Consider the following 10,986-nt stretch of genomic DNA (forward strand, 5'->3'; position numbering starts at 1 on the left):
TTGTTACAAAATAGTGGGAGCAGGAAATCAAGTAAATTAAATTAACCCAAACTTTAAAAAATATATCCGAACAGTAGGCATACAGTAAAAGAGTAAACATTTCAGAATCAAAGATTGATAGGCATCCAAATATTTATTATCAATAAAAATATTCAATTACACAACACACAACACTAAATAAAAACACATATACTAGTTATGATACTTATTTTCTAAGAGTTTATAATGCTCACTTGGTTCAACAAATTATAAACACAGGTATATACAACTCTTTAGTCTCTTTTTTACAACATTAAACTATAAATTATTGTACGTTTAGGAGACATATGCTGACAAGAAGTATTATTTTTCCCACTTTAATTTGACTGTGTAACGGAAGCCAGTTCAGGCTCCAGCGAAGTGTAGTTCAGGACCCCATGCAGACAGTATAATCTGGAAGAAAGTGGAGAAGGATATCCGGGGAAGGTATAGTAGGATAGGAAGGGTTGACAGACAGGGGGGCGTGACGACGGTAATCCGGTGCTCAGGGGGCGTGGCGCTGGCAAACAAGTTCAGAGAGTCCAGGGGGAAAATCCTGTCACAATTGTAGTCCCTCCCCCTTAAGGGCCCTCTGGCTCTTTCACTTCAGACTTTTGTGCACCTGTCCCCTGTTCCAGCCTCCTTCCAGCCCACCTTAAAAGCCAGATGCCCACTCTGTTCTGGGCTCTGCATTGGATCCCGCACCAAGCGAGTCTGGGATCTGAGCATCTGGTCCCATTCCCCCTTTTTCCCCCCGACTCTCCACCGGATCCCACTCCGGTTTTTAATCCTGTTTGTCCTCGTCTCGGATGGGCTGCCTGGCTTTGGACCTTTTGCATCCCTCTTGGATTTCCCTTTGCACTCTGTTTTGGATTGTTTTCCCCGGACTCACCCCCCTGAACACCTGCACACTATGAACACGCCCCCTGTTTACATTCCAGACTCCCGCATTCTTTTTTCCCCATGTTTTCCTCACTCATCCCCTGATTGTGTCATCTACATAGGGTCCGGAAAGAACGCCTTCGTGACAAATCTGGGGCGCAGTTCAAAGTCCAAAACCGGGTGATCCATCCAAGACGAGACAAACACGGCTAAAATCCGGAACAGGATCCAGAACAGGGACAGGGAATAAAACCAAGGTAACGAGACCAGGCGCTCCGAGCTCCGGACTCAGGACGCCGTGATGAAGCCTATGTCGATGGGTCTCTTCTGGGGCCTCTGGTAGGCGGGCTTCCGGGCATCCATCTCCCAATGCTGAGCGAGGCACTGGAGGAGCGCCAGGCTTAAATAAAGACGGACAAACATGGGACAGGTGCACGAAATGAGCACTAAACGAAAAAGTCGGAGCGGCCTTAAGAGGAGGGAGTAGGATCGTGACAGACTGTTTTTGACCAAGGGGAGTTTGGAAAACTCATACAGTAGGTTTTTAATGTAAAAGCTTCAGTAAATATCAAATACCTCCTGTCAAGTTTTGGTATCATCAGCAGATAAGAAATGCAGGTGTAGGTTCAAACTCATTACACAGCTTCCAAGTCAATGGCATTATGCATTGAAAGTTTGTTTTAGCACACAGCAGTGAAAAACAGAAGGATATAAACATTCACGATAGGATGAAAAAACTCTTATAACATGATCCAATTTTAGCTGTCCAGTGGAGAAGATGTTTAGAAGAGACAAAACAGGCCTTAATGACTAACCATGGTTTAGGATGCCAAAAACAACTTGACAAGTCATTATTTTTGCAAACAGACAAATATTTGCAAAGAGCACTCCAAGCTAACTAAAGATAAGATCTAAATGTAATCTATTGAAAATATCATTTAAGTTTACATAAGATGCATAGGAAAATGAGAAAATAAGAAAGGTTACTACATTTTGGCTAGGCGCTAGCAGATGATAGAACCAAGGATTGCTGCTTTGAAAGTCAAGGGTATTGACTTTAACAACATAGCTTTAAAGCTTGCACCATACTCCCACAAAAACTTTGTGTAAAGATGTGCCTTCTGTTCTCAGGTTTAAAATAAGCTTCATGTGCACTTCCCATCCTCCTTGTGTCTTCTGGTTTGTTTTTCAAGGGAAATTACTGAAGAGTTCCCCCAGATTAACTTTGAAGATTTTGAATATGTGTAACATGTCTTCTCATAATCTTCCCTATTTAAGACTACAATTGTTTAATTTTTCTCAGACTTGTCAGTGTAGGACATTCCCTTAAATCCTGGAATCCATCTTGTTGTTTTTCTCTTGACTGATTCAAGAACAATATTTTAAATTAGGTCTTTCTAGTGCAGTGTATTATTTTAACCTAACATCCCTTGATTTAAATTCTACATCTTTAAATAGATTACCCTAATGTTATGTTTGTCTTTTAGAGCACATTCTCACATTGCCTAGAAGATAGATGACAGTTTCCAATTTTCATGTCTGTTTGGATCACTTTGTGCCCACCAATATTATATTTGTCTGTTATTTCCGATTACATAATAATTACCTGCTAATATTGTGGCTTCTATCTCAAAATAGAATTAAAGAAAATGTGTAGATACAGTATTGGGTCCCGTGAGGACAGCTTCATTCACACATCCATTAAACATTTGAAAATTGTAATGGGTTGATGGAATGTAATGTTGTGAAAGGGCATGTAGGTTTTACTGCAAATTACTTGGTGCTGAAACATATATTCACCAATCAGAAACTGAGAGTGTTGTTACATTGTTTTCCTGTTACCAAAAAAATAAGGTGATACAGAATTAATGATAATGGCATCTATATACACTGCTAAAAATACCACTGTCTTGGTTTACAGCCTGTGGTAATTCTACTCCTTGATTACAACTCTTAGAATTCTACATTTGGGTTCATTCTTCAGATTAATAGAGAAAACCTAGCACAGAGGTGGCCATTGTAGCTCAGTACCCCGAATGTCAAAAAAGTGATATTCTTTGCATTGAACTCTGACCTATAAGAATCACTAGATGAAGACAGCAGGAAAAGTCAAGACCTGTCAGTAAACTAACTGGCACAAAGTGCAGAGGCATTACACAAACATAAAGTCACACAGACAGTAGAGATGAGCTCCTTTGTTTATCAGTAACTGAATATCTTGCAATGCAGTGGGAATGATCTTCTCCCATGTAACAAGTCAATGCTCAATGCTCGAACCAGAGCTCACAATTGGAAACTAAGTGGAGAACAGCAGGTGCTTCTTTACACAAAGGGTTGTGGGAATATGAAACAACTTACCCAACCATGTTGTTAAAGCTGATACTGATCTTTCAAATAACAGCTGAATGAGATCCATTGATGAACTAAAAACTTTCTGCAAAAATACCCTAATGCATACTACTCCGGTCTCCCAGGTAGCCTTAATCTTTAATAATACAATCTATAGTTTTCTGTTCAACAGTATCTGGAACCAGAATTGCATCTAAGACAATCTGAAATAATTCACAAATGAATCATAGCATAGATAAATAAAGTATAAGATACAAATGGAATAGTAGTTTCTCCTCTACATTAAAAAGTGAGATGAAATTATTTAAGTTTAGGTTTCTTAACTCTTTTACTGATGATTCTTTTGAATCATTTGCATAGCACTTAGAAGGCAAGTAATCCACAACTAAACCACCTGTAAAAGGGATTTACAATATATTCAATTGTATGTAGGGTAAAGAAAGCAATATAGTGGAAAACAAATAATTGTTTCAGCCTGATTATAGTGAAGATGAAAAAATGCAGATTCTGAAATTTTTCTTCATAATATTAATAGCTACCTTTATTATTTGTCTTTTTGATAAATATGAATTTTTGACTGGCCATGAACTATGAAGCTTTATCCTCCCTTGGTTTTGCAGAATAGACATAAGCTAACTTTTTTATAAATCCAGATGAATCAGACATTCCAAAAACTAATTGAATCATGTTCTCTTCAGAATTTCACTGACGAAATTTTGCTTTTAGCCAATGGCACTGTAATGCAATCTGCCCTTAATGGATTTCAGTGTTAAAATACATTGTTGGTTAAATTGCACGTCTGACAGCCTTAATTTCCCATTGGCATAAAGCATAAAATATCACTTTTTACCACCATTACAACTCTTGCTATAGATTACATTGATGTACATCTCTTGTAAGCTGTTTTATGGGAGACGACAAGTACAATTAAATATTTGAGACTATTTTTTAAATATAGAAGATGCCTATGGTTAAAAAGGAAAAACATTTCTGTTTTAATTTTTTATATTTAATAGTTCAGAGTAAGGTAACTGAGTACCATATCTAGGAAAGTTGAGTAGGTTGCAATATTTCAGATATAGTACTTTACATAAAACTAAAATCTAGTGAACATAAGATCAAAAGAAAGTTTAGAAATTAATGTACTGTACTGTAAATGCATCAGAAATGTCCTCTTTAGGGAATAATATCTTTCACATTTGTTTCAACAGTTACAGTATCTGTTGTCAGAATCAAACTAAGGTACTGCTATGTTATTGATTTGTGCCTACTTTAAATGTTCTTTAATCATCTGAATTTTAAACTGCCTAATAGGCGCAAGAGTGAGAATGCTCTAAATCATTATAATATATTTAAGTAAAGAAACTTCTTGTATAGTTTTCCCCTTCACTATTTTATCTTCTCTGTGCCTGATTACTGTCTTCAATAAAGGTAGGCATCTGAGTATGCAGGTCAGTCCACTGACAAACACTATGGATTCTCTGTAACTATACAGTATATGTTAACAATACAGACAAGCTCACTGCAAAATGCACATGTTTTAGTAGCATAAAACACATGCAAATTTTGACTGGGGGTGGAGATACAACCAATGTTCAGTATACAGTAACTACATTTTAGACATTTCCTGGGAAACACAAATTTCTCTTGGTCATTGAGAATAATCCAAATTTGATTTTGATACTGTCCCTAACGGAACTAGCTTTTGCAACAAACGAAGAATAATTCCATAATCCTACAAGTTCTATGATTCACACCAAAAATGTTCAGAATATTGTGTATTCTGATTTTATCTTCAAGCCTACAAGACCATATTCATACCGGAACCAAGCCCTCAAAATGTACTCCTTTTTCATCAACAGAGGATACCCCAGCAGTGTTATTGACAGGGCCCTTGCCCGAGCCAAAAACACTCCTCGGACCATCAACTCAATCAGGAACTCCCACTGTAACAACCCCATTCCTTTGGTGCTTCCCTACCACCCTAACACACTTCCTACCCCCAGGACTATTAATGACAACTTTTCTATCCTGCAGGATGATCCCTCCATTGGGGCCCTCTTTTCTGACCGCCCCATCATCTCATATCGCCAACCACCTAATCTGTGCAACCGTCTTGTTCACAGCTCCCTTGCCCGCCCTCAGCAACCATCCACACCAGGCATTTTCCCTTGCAACAGAGCTTGCTGTATCACCTGCAAGTACATATCTAACACCACACTCATTCAAGGCCCCTCAGGACAATTCCACATCACCCAGAGGGCATCTTGTACCTCCAGCAACCTTATTTACTGTATCTCTTGCAGTAAATGCCCAACCATCTTTGCTTACTGCCTTGTCATCTTACTGCTGAAATGTTGTGTTTTCTTCTATTTTTCAGCATGGAATAAACCTATAACTTGTTCCTTTGCAGCCTACCCATGCTGTTGCAGCTACCCACCTGAACTACTATATGCATACTCAACATTTTAAATTCTTATGTTAGCCTTCTTAAATTTTTAACCACATTTTATGTTCTTATGATAAAAGTTGTGCTTAAGGCTATTAAGAAATAATCACAATTGAAAAGAACAAGCATTCATATTCTTTTTGTTTTCATGCGGCCCTCTTCTTTGTTTTGTGACATTATGATAGTAAGTGCCTTTCTGTTGGGATTCATCGTGTAATTCATTCATTTTATGAGGAAGCCATATTTGACCCCAGAGCACCTTTCCAAGCCAATGAAATGAGAGACACATCAATACACTCAAAGCTTAAAACATAATTCTGTTTGAAACTGTACACACTGCCTCCCTGGAAAGTGGGCTTCTTAGAGAAAAAGACGATGCAAAATATATATTAACAAGCACAATTCAGCCAATGGGGAGCCAGTTTCTACATTTCCTGTCAGTGTTTCAACTACACATTTTGGCCATTGACCAAAGACAAATCTGTGTTTTTGGTGATAAAACCTGTCAGGCATGCTTGATACTTTTTGAATGAAATGTGTAGTTTAAGCCAAACTAACTTAAGAACAGCTTTCTTTTTTCAAATGGTTTAGATGTGTGTTCAGCACATTGGTGCAGTGGTTGGCATTGCTGCCTCACCCGGTTCAAGCCCTGGGATGAAATGTGTTTGCTTGAGTTTCTTCCCACAGTCTAAAGACATACAGGTTGGTTAATTGGCTTCTGGAAAAACTGACCTTAGATAGATAGATACTTTATTGATCCTGTGAGGGAAAGTGCAACAGCACAGACACAGTGTAACGAATGATACAATAATAATACAATACATACAATACAATCAGTACAGTGAGAAGTGCACTAAGACAGTCCAGAACACACAAAGAACAAATCAGAACAGAACAGTACACAAAAAAGTCATATTGCACAATAGAACTATAAATATAAATGTATGGCACAGGTCCCTGGCATATACAGTATTGCAGAAAAATGGTTTTAAATGGGAAAAGAAAAAGAACAGATGTATCAGTTTACTGTTCAGTCCAGAAACAGGTCACTATCAATGTTGCCTCTGCCCAGACGCAAGGTGGATGCGTTGTACAGTCTTATGGCAGAAAGCAAGAATGACCTCCTGTAGAGCTCCCTGTCGCACCGTGGATGAATCAGTCTATTGCTGAATGTGCTCTTCATTTCTACAAGCATGTCTTAGAGGGGATGGGAGACGTTGTCCATGATGGCCTCTAGTTTGGACACCATTCTCCTCTTAGCCACTACCTCCAGGGGGTCCAGGCCAGACCCAATGACAGAGCTTGCTCTCTTGATAAGCTTGTTCAGCCTGTTAGAATCCATTGCTCTAATCCCAGAGCCCCAGCATACCACCGTGTAGAAAATGGCGCTCGCCACTGACTGATAGAACCGACTGATAGACTGATAGAACATATGTAGCATTTTACTACACACGTTGAAGGACCTGAGCCTCCTCAAGAAGTAAAGTCGGCTCTGACCCTTCTTGTAAATGGCCTAGATGTTCTTAGACCATTCCAGTCTATCGTCGATGTGCACTCCCAGGTACTTGTACGAGTCCACCATCTCCACGCCACTCCCATGGATGTAGTAGGTTGGACCCTCTTCCTCCTGAAGTCTATCACCAACTCCTTAGTCTTTGCTACATTCAATTGCAGGTAGTTCTCCCCACACCACTCCACAAAGCTGCTGACCAGGCCTCTGTACTCTTCCTCCAGCCCACCCTTGATACATCCCACAATTACAGAGTCATCTGAGAACTTCTGCAGGTGGCATGACTTTGAGTTGTATTTAAAGTCCGAGTTATAGAGGGTGAAGAGGAACGGAGAAAGAACCATCCCCTGAGGAGCCCCTGTGTTACTAACTACCTGTTCAGACACACAGTTCTGAAGTCTCACAGACTGTGGTCTGCCTGTCAGGTAGTCAGTGATCCATGAGATCATGGAGGCATCGACTTGCATCTCCTCCAACTTCCTCCTTAGAAGTAAGGGCTGGATGGTATTGAAGGCACTGGAAACTGGAAGTCGAAAAACATAATCCTTATGGTGTTGCCAGCCTTGTCCAGGTGTGAGTAGGCCCTTTGCAGCATGTAGATGATTGCATCCTCCACACCAACACTGGGCTGGTAGGCGAACTGTAGGGTGTCCAGTGATGAGCTAACCAGGGATCTCAGGTGCGATAAGACCAGCCTCTCCAGTGTCTTCATGACGTGAGAAGTCAGTACAACTGGTCTGTAGTCATTGAGGATAGAGGGGTGCCCTTTCTTTGGTACCAGGACCAGGCATGATGTCTTCCAGAGCACAGGGACTTTCTCCAAGTTTTGAAGGAAGACAATATCAAAGTTTGGCTTGAAAAACAAATGTTGAATTAGCCCAGTTTATCAATACAAATAGTCTCCCTCCATCACCTCCCCTCACCCAACTAATTGAAGTAAAAATCTCTTCTAATTAATTAACTGTAATTAACTGTTTAACGTGAAAAATGTAAACACACTAAAGTACAAAATGTTCATTTTCATTGATTCAATAATGTAAAAATTTACTTTTTTAATTGATTCAAAAATCAGTGTAAAAAGTACCTCACAACTTCATTAGAATTCCATGAAATTCCATGTGAAGCACAAGAAACAATGAAAATGGAGATTGTAATAATGCAACTTTAGTTATAATGTATCCTGGATCCCATTAAGTATTACAACACGGTAAAATTACAGAGCAGTGACTCTAGTAGGATGCAATTACTTTCTGTTTTATATTTATAATATATTTATGAAGATCTGTAGAATGTTGTTTTTATTTTGGCAATATAGTTTTGTGTCTGTTTTCTGTTTGTTGTACTTATTAATGTTCCTTTTAATTTTTATTTTAATTCACATCACAGTTCACACTGAACATTAAATAACAAGTCAAAAATTGGACATAAACAACACAATTGTTTTACCACTGCTTAGAGGTCTGCATATGTTTCACTGGTGAAAAGTGGAACCAAAGCATAATCACTAAACCAATGCATAATGAGTTATTATAAAATTTATAATGAGTTATTATAAATACATAATTCTGAGAAGTCGGTCACAAGTTTATCAATTTGTGAAGAATACAATCATATAGTGACAGTTGTAAAAATTGTAATTTGAAACCCATTACCCTAATGATATGCTAAGGTAATTTTATTTTCTAAAAATATCAATAACATATTAAGATAATAAGCTAATGTTTTTTTTTTACTTTGGTATTGAGATGTTCACAAAGGAAAAAAATGCACAATGTAACATTTTCTTTTTCTTAAAAATACAGGTTATCACTGCTGTCAGATATTCATCGTGGGATCCTACACTGATATTGCACAGAGGTAGGTACTGTATACAAAACCTGAGAATGCCTACATTATTATGCTGTGAGATATATGAATTTACTTGAAAATGGGCAAGGATGAATGAAAAAAAAATGCTTTGCTAACGTAATCCTGAGTTATTATTAGATAGCAACAACAGGCAGACTTAAAAATATTTTCAGAGCTACAGTACACAGCACCAGCTTAACAGAAAGATTCTGAAGTTCAAATTAATTAGTTTTTTCCTTTTCATTCTCAAATACACTCAATATGCCCTTTTTGAAACATATTTCCTGGGGAATAAACAAGGGTATTAATCTTTGTTGAATTTAAAGATGATGGGGTTGAGCTCTAAGATGCCCTTCTCATTCTGATTCTTTGAGCCTGACACTCACTGTACAGCAGGGGGACTCTTGCAGAGCAGAGGAATGCGATTCTGAAAATGACCACTATAGTACATAAAAACACATGGCTCAAATATTGCTCCTATGAGCACAATTAAAAAAAAAACTTTTGCCAATGTTTTCCAATATTTGAATGGTTTGCAAATTAAGGTCATAATTGAATTATGTTATTTCAAATGTTTTTTGCAACAGTCTTATTGATGGAAATGTCACGTTCCACAGTAATATGAAAAAAACAAAGTTAAAACATTTCTCAAAAGAATGTCTTCATAATTGGAGTGAGATCTAGAATTTGTGTAGGCAACGGGGCTACCATATATTTGGTAAGAAATTATACCATCTATTAAAGGTATGTAAATTTCATTTTGTTATTGTTAGAAAGAAAGTGACAAAAAAAGTAAGAATGCATAATCCTGGAAAACATTTCCAAATCTGCTAGTCCAATAATTTTGCTTTGACAGCCAACGAAGACATTGGCAAGGGTCTCATACAACAGCCATACAAAACACAGTAGGAGTGACTAAGTCAATTGAAAGTTGCAAGTGAAAGAATCTAAAACTAAATTGAATTGCCATTTTATGCATTTGAGATGTCTAAGGGAGTGTTGTCCTTGAATCTTAAATGTCAGTCTCCATATGGTTGGAATAAGTGATATTTGAATCAATGGCATAGCAACACAATGTAATAATGTAATGTATGTATTATGTATTCATGTATTAACATAATTGCAACCACTACTGTTTCCACTAAGTATATTTTTAACAAAATATAGTTAGTGATCCTAACTCTGGGCATAGACAGCCATATCTCTGTAGGGTTTACAGGAAATGTAAACTCCTATTGACTTGAAAGCCATTACAATTAAGAACAATTAAGACCATAACTGGTTTGCTTATTCCATCAGGAAGTCAAGTAGAATGAAAAGCAGAAGACCCTGAGAACCAAGAGCGACAATCATCACTGTACGCTAATGAGGGCTCAAAGAGTTCATTGTGATTTTCACAAATACATATCCCAGTAAATCTGAGTATACCATGATATTCTACAGTACAGTATATCTTATCCCAAAACCTTCTCACAACTCTAATATTAAAAATAACCAAATTTGTATGCATAAATTGTTTTAGTTTTTTTCGTGTGGACTGTCTATTTAGGGCAAAAGTTGAAAATAAAATAAAAAACAGAATTTGGCAGCATAAAGTTACACCACTAAAAGTCACATAAAGACTGGAAGCAATTTTGTCCCATACTACAATTATTACAATTACAAAACTTAAAAAACGTAAAATTTTCACATTCCTAAAATATTGTTAATATTCATAAGAATATAAGATGTAACTGAAAGAGCAATGAGTTATTGTATTCTATATAGCAAAATATGCTGAAAACAAAGCTTCTTTTCATATCTGGAAATGTTCCATATCATACTCAAACTATTCAAGATAACAAATGCAATGTTATTTAGAAATAATGTTATAATAAACATAATGTTACTACACTTGACATTTTTAAAATAGCTCTTCTTAGTATTTTTT

This window comes from Lepisosteus oculatus, chromosome 3 (genome assembly GCF_040954835.1).
Source record: "Lepisosteus oculatus isolate fLepOcu1 chromosome 3, fLepOcu1.hap2, whole genome shotgun sequence".
Taxonomy (NCBI): Eukaryota; Metazoa; Chordata; class Actinopteri; order Semionotiformes; family Lepisosteidae; genus Lepisosteus; species Lepisosteus oculatus.